At 39.3% G+C, this 11,826-nt stretch overlaps 1 pseudogene; it reads right to left on the reverse strand.

Moving 5' to 3' along the window:
- LOC149213115 (polygalacturonate 4-alpha-galacturonosyltransferase-like) overlaps positions 1-7,821 on the reverse strand; it is a 103,466-nt pseudogene extending 95,645 nt beyond the window's left edge.
- Between the last annotated feature and the right edge of the window lie 4,005 nt (positions 7,822-11,826).

Genomic DNA, 11,826 nt, shown 5'->3' on the forward strand with positions numbered 1-11,826 from the left:
TCTATCTAGTGAGACAAAGAATTGATCTAATGGATCAGTACCTTACTACAAGAGAAAATGTCTCCTCATAGTCAATTCCCTCAACTTGAGAGTACCCCATGGCCACAAATCTGGCCTTATACTTCCCTATTCTTCCCTTTGTTTCCTGCTTCATGTTGAAGATCCATCTCCAACCCACTATTGATTTATATGTTTTTCTTGGGATCTTTTCCCAAACACGGTTCTTTGCAATGGAATTATATTCCTCCACCATTGCAACAACCCATACAGATTTCTCTATTTCTTCCTCAAAATAGAATGGCTCAATCTCTATAAGCTGAGTCATAAGAGACATGTCACCAGCGTACCTCTCAGGTGACCTCCTTTGCTTATGCAAATTTGAGGATATCACACATTCTCCCTCGCATCCTGCACAAGTCTATCAACTTCCTTAGTTCTTTTTCTGTCTTCTCTGGAGGTTTTGCTTTAGTGAATGTCTCCACTCTCTGCTCCACAATTTGTGATTTCTCTAAAACTTCTTAAGGTTCCTCTTTTTGAGCTAAAATCTCATCTTTTGGTGGCATCTAAAGCTCCCTCTCAAGAGAGCACCACATAGATTTCTCCTCATCAAAATTTACATCCCTTCACATAACTATTATTATGAGTGATGGAAAGTACACATGTTAGTTGTGGGTAGTTTTTGTGTAACCCACAAACACCTCGAATTTTGCTTTTGACTAAAGCTTCTTCCTTGATTCTTTGGAGACATGGCAGTAAACAGAGGCTCCAAAAATCTTGAAGTGCGACACATCTGACTTTATTCCCAAGAAAGCCTCCTCCAGTGTAATATCATGCCAAGAATCTGATGAGAACTTCAGTTCTGGAAACAAACTATTATATTTCATGCCTCAACCCACAAATGCAGAGGTAGGCCTTGGTCATGCAACATCACCCTTGTTGCTCCCAAAATGCTATGGATATTTCTCTCAACCACCACGGTTTGATGTGGGTTGTGGGGTGTTGTTAACTCTCATCGAATGCCTTCTTTCGCACATAAACTTTTAATTTCATTCAACACATACTCACCTCCATTATTGCTCCAGAGAGCCTTCACCTTCTTGTTGGTTTCTTTCTCAATCAGTGCCTTGAATTCTAAGAACTTGGAGAATGTCCCATCTTTCTTCTACAAGAAGAGATCCAACACTTATGTGAGAAGTCATCAATAAAAAGGACAAAATATTTGTGTCGGGCAGTTGAGGCTATAAAGAAAGGTCCACAAACATCAAAGTGGATCCTTTCTTGGACTGCATGCACTTTGTTGTCCTGATCATGAAATTCAGATTTTATGTACTTCCCCAAGGTACATCGTGCTGCTCAAGTGATCCTTTAAGGAGGCTAGTGGATATTTGTTGTATACTATTTGAGGTGCCATGATGCAAATGGCTAAGGCTTATGTGCTAAAGTTCACCTACATCATGGCCCTGCACTTTCTCTTCCTTGGTTTTTAATGCAACATAATCTTCCACATCTAACTTATATAGATTCTTCACATAAACCTCGATCTTCTTCACCTGTGTCATGGCTATGTGTCTCAGGAATGTTTTTCCTTTGTTGAAGATCATGTCTTAACCACAGTCTTCCAAAACTTCAATAGAGATGAGATTTTTCTTTAGGCCTGGAACAAACATGACATCCTTGAGCTTGAAAGGGGAGCCTAACTCCCTCTGAAAGTTGACTGTACCAATACTGGTCTTGTTGTACCTTCTGTCATCCCTTAGCTTGATGTACATATGGAGGTATTTCTCCTCCAAGTCACTGAAAAGTCTCTACACCCTGTCATGTGGAAAATTGCACCTAAGTCCTAGTACCACACACTCCCCATCACTATGTTGGACATGCATGTGATAAGGGTAAAGTCAAGGTTGAACTACGAATCCAAGGCTTCACCCACTACTCCTCCTAAGGTCTTCTCACTTGCCTCTTTCTTTGGGCACTTCATGGCATAGTGCTCGTATTCGTGACAATGGAAGGATTTAATTTTTGACAAATATTTCTTCTTTTTTCCTTGGTTGGATTCTGGTTTGGTTTGAGATTTCATCCCATTTTCCCTTCTTTCCCTTTCCAAACAATGCAAATTGTTCTTCATCCTTGACCTTGGATGAGGTCCCATCTCTAGTCTTCTGCCTTATTTCCTCTTGTACCAAATCATACCATAAGTGTTCCCAATTCGACAGTTTCTCCCTCTCATTCACTTAATCTTGATAGGTATGCCAACTCTTGGGAAGGCTCAGAAGGGATATTCGTACCAAGTCATCCTTTGAAAGAGTAACACCAACTCCTGCAAGCTCATCATGAACTTGTGTGAACCTCGTCAGATATTGCAGGGTAAAGTCATTCTTCTACATCTTGATATTTCAAAGTTTATCCTTGAGCACCAACTTATTGTGATCACTACTATTCTAGAATAGATTTATGAGTGCCTACCACATTCCATAAGGATTTTATTTCCCATGGAGATTGCTGACAATGTGGTCTTGTACTCCCTCCAATATTATTATCCACACCTTGGCTACAACTTTCTTCCACTGAGCAAGGTTTTGGGCATCAGATTCTACTGGTTTTGTAACATCTCTCTTGATGTATTCTAGCAATCCATTGTCATTGAATACCTCCTCCCTGCAACCCTTGCAATCAATGAAATTAGAGTTGCCTTCCAAGGAATACTCTAGCCTCAGCCCATTGAAGGTCATATTTTCAGTTCTTAAGAGATCTTGCTACACTGAACTACAAATTCGAACCTCCTGAGGAACAAATTCAAAACTCATGCTCTAATGTGAATCCTGCTATGATACGATGTAGAAATTATGGTGTAGATTTGCAAGTCATCATGAAGTTTTTTCAAAATCATAAGACACAGACCTACTCTACTACATTAGGAAAGTTAATTCACAATTTAGAAAAAAATCCAGACATGCAATAAGAAATAAAATACATGAACATAATATTTTTAGCGGGGAAAGAAATCTTCTAATAACTCCAATGCCTTCTTGCATCAATCTTATGAATATAGATGTATTACAATTGATTTACTCAAATATGCACAACCCGTAATTAAATAACCTATCCCTCTGCTCACTAAGAAGCTCAAACCCAAACTTTGTCAATCTCTACCTCTGCTTGAGCCCATATTTCTTTGTGCAATTCCTTGAGAAATTAGGCCCCTCTAATTTAGGTTTTTCCAAAATGGATTGCACAATTCCTAAAGTTGATCATGTGACTGCATGCAACACCTGTACGCTCAAGACTAGTCTACAACTAATATTACACTGCCTTGGAATATCCACTATAGCTAGGGAACTCGAATTGTTTGCATGAACTAGCAATTTTGGGATGATTGACCACTTAACTAGATGATCACTGCATTTGACTGAAGTCTCACTACACAACTAGCCTTCGACTAGTTCCTCCGATAGTTAGACATAGTTTAACTAAAAAAAATTTGAGATAATTGACTTTGGCTGCTACAAATTAGAAATCAACATGCTTAACTGAACCCTAACTCCTCCAACTTGAATTGATTGAGTAAAATGGGTGACACAAACCATGTCATACAAGCTAATTGCATCCAAGTGGTCTGTTGATGTGGAAATTCAAATTTTCTCAATTTAATCAAGGCAAAATCAAATTGAGAATTTCTTGCCACATTTTTCAACAATCCTTCAAGTGAATCTAATCCATATTGCCAATCTAGCACAACAATTTGCTAATAACAATGACCAACATATATAAGTAGTGTTCAAAATAAATAAAACAGTAAAAAAACAAATATTAAAACACAATCGATGGAGACCCTGAAAAGTACTACAACTATGTTACCACCCATTAACGTTATTTGAAAGTGCCTCCATCGCTTCTCTTACGACGCACACCTCTGTTTTCAGCCTCCATCGCCCTAAATCCCATTATTTTTTGTCAATCTCCATCACTCTACTTCCCGAAGAAGCCATCAATAGTGTAGAGACAAACCCCTAATCCTTTACCTTTTTTACTAGCGCATCATATTGAAAATTTTAAGACAAAAGATTTATTTTGTCTTAAATAATTGTCTTAAAATTCCCCTCCATGTAGTAGTCTAGAATGCAACGAAATACTTTAGGAAATTGGTTCACTAAATTATTTCCTAAGGTAAAAGAAGGTTTTAATCTGTAAAAACCTATCCTACATGGTGCATTTTGATGAACCTAGTAATACATGACTAGGTGATCATTTTTTCGGTGATAACAGATTGTTGCCCAACAAAAGAGTTTGAGGAGCACATCATATGATGAAAATATGTTATAGCTTCACTTTCACAAAACACCGAAGGGGAGTCATAGGGAGAGAGAGATCACTCAAGTAATAGGAAGGAGTGAAGTTGGAGGGGGTGAAACCTACCTGTGAGATAAAAGTTTCCTTTATTGATGAGTGCAAGATATCGATAAGGTGGGGGGATATACCCATACCTACGAGATAACCGAGTACAAATGATAATGGTGTGCCTAACAATCTAGGTCTGAGGTACATGGTACATGATACATGATATGTTGGCATCAATTGGGCAAAAAATGATAAAATGAGAAAATGATCCTCATATACATAATTTCGCCGAATACAGTGGCCATGATTGATACAACTAAGTATGTTGATTTGAGGAAATGAGACATAATTCCTCCACGTTTGTGTGGTGGAGGGTGCGGGGGGAAGATCACAACCAAAGAAGCCCTGATGAATAGGAGAGGTATTTAAATACCTCAATGGACCATTTTAAATAGAGGTTCATGTTGTGAGTTATGCAATCAGCAAAAACAAAGCCATTCAAATAAAAATAACTTCTTTTGAGGTTAGATCATAATTTTCTAACATCTAGGTATATGAGGGGCTACCTGAAGTGACATCCCCTCATGAGGTCTAGAACATCTCACACACACTTCAGAAAATCTAGGAAAATATGTTAGATCACTAAACCACCAAGTGTATGTTTCTTGATCGTGTGATAATGAGTTGAATTTGAGCATGCGAGAAAAAACCAAGTAAAAGGGAAATAATGATTCACTTTACTTGATTAGAGGCACCAAGAAAGGATGAAAGATGAAACCAAGGTACACCATCCTCTAGACCACTCTCCTGGAATAAATGTGTTGATGTTAACAAAAGCAGGCCCACCAGAGTTTACGCAATTATGAATCCTCAACAAAGGCACAAGGATCATAGTATTATGGCTAATAACGAATAACAAAGGGGATGATAATTGGAAGATATGGGGACTCGTGGAGTTATGATTTACCTTGTCAGAGCATAAAATGCAAGGTTGACCTCGTAGTGACTGACACAATTCCATAAGGGATGGTCTACCACTCAGACAAAGGATTTTCAAGGGCACATGAGGATAGATGGAGGTCAAAGATAAGAAAAATGGGATGAATGCGACACATAGATGGATAATATATTATAACAGGACTCAATGGGACTTTGAACAGACTCCATAGATGTAGGGGTGACTCATCTCTAATGCTTTGAAGAAAGGTCACTATATGATGCTTCCACATGGGAAAGGCCCGCAGTGTGCCATAATAAAATGGGTAAATAGTGATTACTCGTGATAGAACTCGATTCATAATTCTAAAAGTTCAAAGGAAAAGTGGTACGAGAGTACATGTGACTCATATTAAGAGATTTGATTTAATGCGCCAAAGTGAGACCTCATGGAAAAAATGGCTTTGTGGCGAAGTTTCAAATTACAAGAAACATGGAGACCCATTGTAGAGATCGGTTAGAGAATTCCAATAGTGCTGATGGTTTGTCAAACCGAGCTACCATTTACTCCTAATGGACAACAAAAACTAGAGTTTTCCCTATAAAAGGGCTTCTTGCCCCCAATTCCAATTCATTTGTACATTGATTTGTTGGAGAATTTAGAGAAGAGTAAGAGGTACTAAATCTTGGTGAGCTCATAGTAGAGTCATTGGATTTCAAATCTATAACTTAGTAGGTAGCCTTACTTGTCTAGAAATGGCCTTAATGCCTCTTGGAAGGATGGTTTATCATGAAGAATTAAGGAAAGAAAGTTGTCCATTTAATTTATGAAAAAGAGACATTATGTATGGAAAAGATACAAGTGAAAAGATGTTCATTTTTAGAATATATAATATCTCCTATCTCTCTCTCTCATCCCAATCCCAAAATCAATAAGGAATATTGTTTAAATTTAATTCCCCGAGCTACATTTTTAAAACATAGTTAGTATTGTTAACAAAATTACCGAAAAGGTAACACAATTCTTGTTATTGTTAGACCTATGCATTAGAGATTTCTCTAACATCCACTTTAATAAGCAACGTTCCATGTGCTCAATATTCTCAATAGAAATAACATACTTTGTGGTGTTGATGAGTAATTTCTATTAAGTTTCTGCTTTTATGGATCTTGGGGAATTCCTAAACATAAACTTCTTAGAGTAAATAAGAAGTGATCGATTTGTAATATTCTTTTTTTTGTGGATATGGTTAAAGTGGATGGAATCTACGCATGGTATTTACTGTGGTAGTTGGCCGTGGCATTGACCCATGGTATTTTCCTTCGTTTTTCGAGTGAAAACAATAAAATAAAGTCTCTAGAGATTCAATGAAGCATATAAAAGGGGATAGGAGCCTAACAATGTAATCATTGAGAGTTATTTATCTATTTTTCTTTTGTTGAGAGCTTGTCAAGGCAAGTTCTAGCTGATCCCAAGGACGAAAACCCTATGCGAGTAATTTCTCTAGTGGATCCATCGAGGATCTAAGATTCTAATTTAGCATATTTAATTTCTCTATTGATGGGAAGCCATACATGCCAAGGCACGAGCTTTAGTAGTGCCTCTGTGGGAATGTAATTTTGTTTATATTTATTTACATAAATAAGAGGCTGCATTCTCATATCTTTATTGTGTTTTGTGTTTTTACTACAATAATTTTATTAGAACACGTACAATGTACCATAATTGATTAAAAATTTTATGATTGGGAAATTACAGTGGTATCAGAGCTGTGCATCCCACCGGCCTGAGGGTTTTATTGGAAAATTCTAAATTATTTGCAGGGTTATTTGGAGGTTTCTGTTAGCTCTGCTACATTTCCCTTATATTCTGTTCACTCCCATTATCCCTATTTTCCTCCAAAATCCTTTGTAAACCTTAAATTCCCTTTTACCCCATTGTTTCTGTTTTATTCCAAAAACCCATGTAAACCCATGTTTCTTTAGCTTGGGTGCTTAACACATGAACCCGCGCCAACATAACCCTCTGTCACTTTTGCAACCGTAGTCGTTGATTGCCCCAATCTAATGGTCTCCATTAGATCTCCTGCTTGCTAACCCATCATCGTTTCCCCGCTGTTAATCGCATCCATCGCACAATCTAACAGTAGTGGCTTCCCCCGCCACTGTGACTTGCACACGCGATAACCCGCGGGGGAAGCAGTTTTCCTCCACCACATGTCACATCATGATTGTGTTCACTGCCCATTAAATGGATACCGCCTCCTCTAATAGGTGCTGCGAAAAAACCACTTACCACCACCGTACCCTTCTCCCGTGTGTTATCTTCCCGGCATCTTCCATGGCTGTCGACCGTTGGATCTCCCCACCTGAGATCCAATGGCCCGCAATCTCCTGCTTCCCTTTCTTCTCATATTCTCCATAGATTGATCTTCGCCATCCTCCTGTTTCATCCAATGGCCCACATTTGATTCCGTCTTCCTCCTGATAGCCATTGCAAAGCGCTTCCGGCCGTCGATCCACGCTATCCAATGGTGGATCTTCCTCCATGTAGACTTTGTGTCCATAGCCATTCTATGCTGCCGAGGGATGACATTGATCATCTACTACACAGTTAAAGCTTCAACTACTGCATTCAACACATTGTGTACCCGAGAGAAGAAAAGGATAGCCTCGAGCAGTTAAACCCCTTAAGCAGTTATGGAAATTCATTCATACAATGTTACAGGGAAAAGTGTCTATTTAGAACTGCTCTATCCCACTAAGGTGTGACAATTGCCTTAGAAACAAACAGAGAAAAACTACTTTTGTTTTTCCTTTATGAATTATAGATAGAGAGGAACAAAAAGACCAACCTCTGTCTTGCACTAATCCTTCGATTCGATCCCTCTCTTCTTTGATAGTCCTCAGCTACTTGCTCCCTTGCACGCCCAGCTTCACAAAGTACCTGTAAGATCACAGAAGCATAGCACTATACAAAGACATGGATCTATAATCATAAACAATCTAGGATCAGACGTAAATTGACCATACAAATGTGACAAGCATCAATGATACAAAAGCATGGAGGAAAACTCAAATAGCTTTTATTGATAAACAAGAAAGATCCAGGAGGAGTTACAACCAGTTGTTCCGACCCAGCATCAACCTCCCAGCAAAGAAGCCCCTCTTCACCTCAAACAAAGCTTAGATCACCCAACAATCTGATGTTTGTCTCTAGAAACCAACAACAATTCCTTAAAATATGCAAAATTCCAGCCTCTGGATCTCTGGGATGAGGGATCCATATATAGATATCTGTAAGGGGGATGAGTCAGCTTGTGATTTGATTAGTGTCCTCTCTCTGATAGTTCTTGCTTCCACTTGGAGACTAAGGGAATCTTACTCATCCTTGGTCGAATTCAGTGAGGCAAGTGTCACAGGAGAAGATTCTGGAAGCTTCCATTACCTCTCTACCTCGCGGAATGACATTGCCATTTGTCATTTCTCGCCCATCGCACTGCACAGAAGGGACTTTTGAAATGCAACGCACCCTCACAGTGTATTAAGGTGAGATGCAACGCACTTAGCCAGTGGAGCAGCTGCAATGATCCTGTTTTAACCAATTCTGAGTAGTTTCTCATGGAGAACTTCTTGGAGAAGCTGTAATCTGTTGTTAGAACAACACTTTTAGGGACTTAGGAGCCCTTGGTTTATGGACATTTCATGCTTGGGGTTGTAGGGCACAAAAATGTCTATAACATACAACACTCCACTTGTTGAGGAAGGACAACCGAACACCAGAGAATGTCAAATTCACCTATTAAAGCGCAGATTGTAGCAGAAACTCCATCAGAGAGTTAAAGCGGTTGGTGGTCCATTATGACCCCTCCATGTTCAGAATAGCAAAATATCTTTGTAATCAAACTCTATATAGACCCAGAACAGAGATGTAATCTGGGATGATGGTTGTTGGTTTTGGTTTTGATGTAAGGTTCAACTTCTGGAGACTGTAACTACTGTGATACTTGCAGCGTTTGGTCATCATTTTCAGCTAATACAAGCTTTTTTTGGTATTAATTTCTCACTTTCCACTTCTTCTTTGTTCTAGGCTATGCCTGCTATGTATTTATTCATGTGCCCTTGATATTTAGCATTAGAGGGGCTGTCATCCCACCTCTGTGTTAGAATATTGTATGTATTATTGAATGTGTTATGCAAGTTTCTTTTTTACTTAGTGCCAGAGAGTTGTCATCCTGTCTGTGTATTAAGAAATAGAATTGCAGACCTCTTTACTGGTTACAGCTAGCCATCACATGGTCTTGTGCATCTGCTGGTGTGGTCAGTATTCTCCATGTTCACCTATTCCTTAAATTGTGAGTAGTTGGTGTTCTAAAGCCTTGTAGTCTGGGGGTGTTCACCCATGTCTAGAGTTAAGCATAGTAGAAGTGGTTATCTGGCTTGAACATGCATCATGCCTTCCATTCATCCATTTCCAACATTTTGTTGAGTTTGTAATGTTCCCGAGCATCTCTGAGATACAACCTAGGAGAGTTTCTTGGGGGGATAACATTAATTGATGCCATTGTCGGGGAGAGGAGATTGAAGCTCAGCTTCCCTGGGAAACGACACAGTTCCAGATTTTGATGATAGATAAGGTCTACGCACATTTCTGGTTGTAATAATTTATCTGACGACTACACTAGAGGAAGACCAACCTTTGGCAACTCCACATTGCAGTTCTGGCTCAGTTTGTGAGACACACTGAAAGAAATCCCTTGAAATCACCAACTGACCTAGTGCCTAACCCTGAGAAGATCGTAAAGAAGAAGAAAACTTTGCAGAAAGGAGCATCAGGATCAAGTAAGCCTTAGAAATCCCATGTATCTCTACTAGTGAAAATCACCTTCAGAGATTCATAAAGCTTCTTCTTCATTCATTTCCCTTTCGGATCTCTGCACAAAGAAAGCATCCCATGTTGTCTATCATATTCCTCTGTCTTTGTCATCTACTTCATTGATTCATACCACTCAGTCTACCAGTATCCTTCCACCCACCTCAGTCATGGCAGGCCAGCAAGGTCTTACAAAGATAGAAAGAATTGTTGCTGCTAGATATGGACCTTTGGTCTTGCCTTCTCCTTTAAATGCCATGCCTGCAGGAGATTATCATAAATACATCCCTAAGTTTATTGGTATAGAAGGAGTAATAGTTGAAGAGCACCTTGAGTCCTTTTATAGCTATGCTGATAACCTAGATATCAATGAAGAGGATGTGTGGATGAGGGTTTTTGTCCAAAGCCTAGAGGGAGAAGCTAGAAGATGGTTCAGAGAATTATCCCCTAGGTCTATCGCAGACATTGAGGCTTTAGATGATGCTTCCTGAAGCACTAGGGAAATAATAAAGATCTGCTCTATTATCATACTGAGTTTGGGAACTTGTAGAGGGAATATGGTGAGCTGTTGTGTGATTTCAATAAGAGATTCAACCATATGTATAGTAGAATACAATGTGAAATAATCCCTACCCCTACTTCTGCTATGATTACTTATGCCATTGCTTTTGATTCTCAGTTCTTCCTGCTATTAATAGAAAGAAGATGTTCTTCTTTGGCTAATATGCAAAATGCAGCCTTTGAAGTAGAAGCAAACATCATTGCTGTACAAAGACTCAAAGGTGATGCTGAAAGGAGAAGACAGGGAGGTGAATCGTCATCATCCTCAGAGCTTGAGATCGATGGATTAGCCAGGATGATTGAGTTATTAGCCTCTAAAGTTTCCAATTTAAAAGCTGAGCGGTATTCTCAAGAAGTAGGAGCTCCTTGTTCCTTTATTCTTCCAAAGCCAAATCCATATAGAGGAACACAATAGTAGTTGCAGATTTCGCATAGAAGCAGAGATTCAAACAAAGATCAAAGGGTGAAAACCATTTTTCAGAATATAGTCATGAAAGAAGTGCAGTATGAAGAAGAGGAGGAGGCCCATGGTTGGGAAGATATGGGCAGTTCCCCCTTCTTAACCCGAGCTACATATGAAGAAGCATTGTCTAGAGGCACTGCTTGTTAGTTTGTTGTAGCTGCAGAACAACAAGCTTATCAGCAGTAGCAACCAACAGAAGGTCCCTTCATCGTCCAAGAATCTGTGTCCAAAGCTAGCTCATCTTCACATGGCTATGAGGATCTGCAGATTATCCGGCCTGCTTTTGTCCCTAGTCCAGTGATCAAAAAGGGAGAAGAAATCTCCCCATCATCTTGTGTCCATCTGTCTCCTCAAAAAAGAAGCCCTCAAAGTCGCCCCCTGAACACTGAGGCGGGGAAAAATTCATTATTCAAGGCTGATACTGATCACGTTAGTCTTGATATTATGAAACCTGCCTAGTTGGCCTCCACACAGATTGAAAAGGCAGCTTGCCAGATAATAGAGGAAGAGGGTGCACAGTTTTGGGACTCCTCCATGGATGAGGAATGTTCTGAGAAAAATGTAAAAGCAGATGATGTTTCTGTGTCCCCTTCACAAGAACACATTGGTTCACCATTCATATTAGTTGTGTAGACCACAAATGATACAAAGAAGTACA

The sequence above is a fragment of the Pinus tabuliformis genome, chromosome 1_1, assembly GCF_031772625.1.
Source record: "Pinus tabuliformis cultivar Carrire ecotype Pingquan chromosome 1_1, CPIR1, whole genome shotgun sequence".
Lineage (NCBI taxonomy): Eukaryota > Viridiplantae > Streptophyta > Pinopsida > Pinales > Pinaceae > Pinus > Pinus tabuliformis.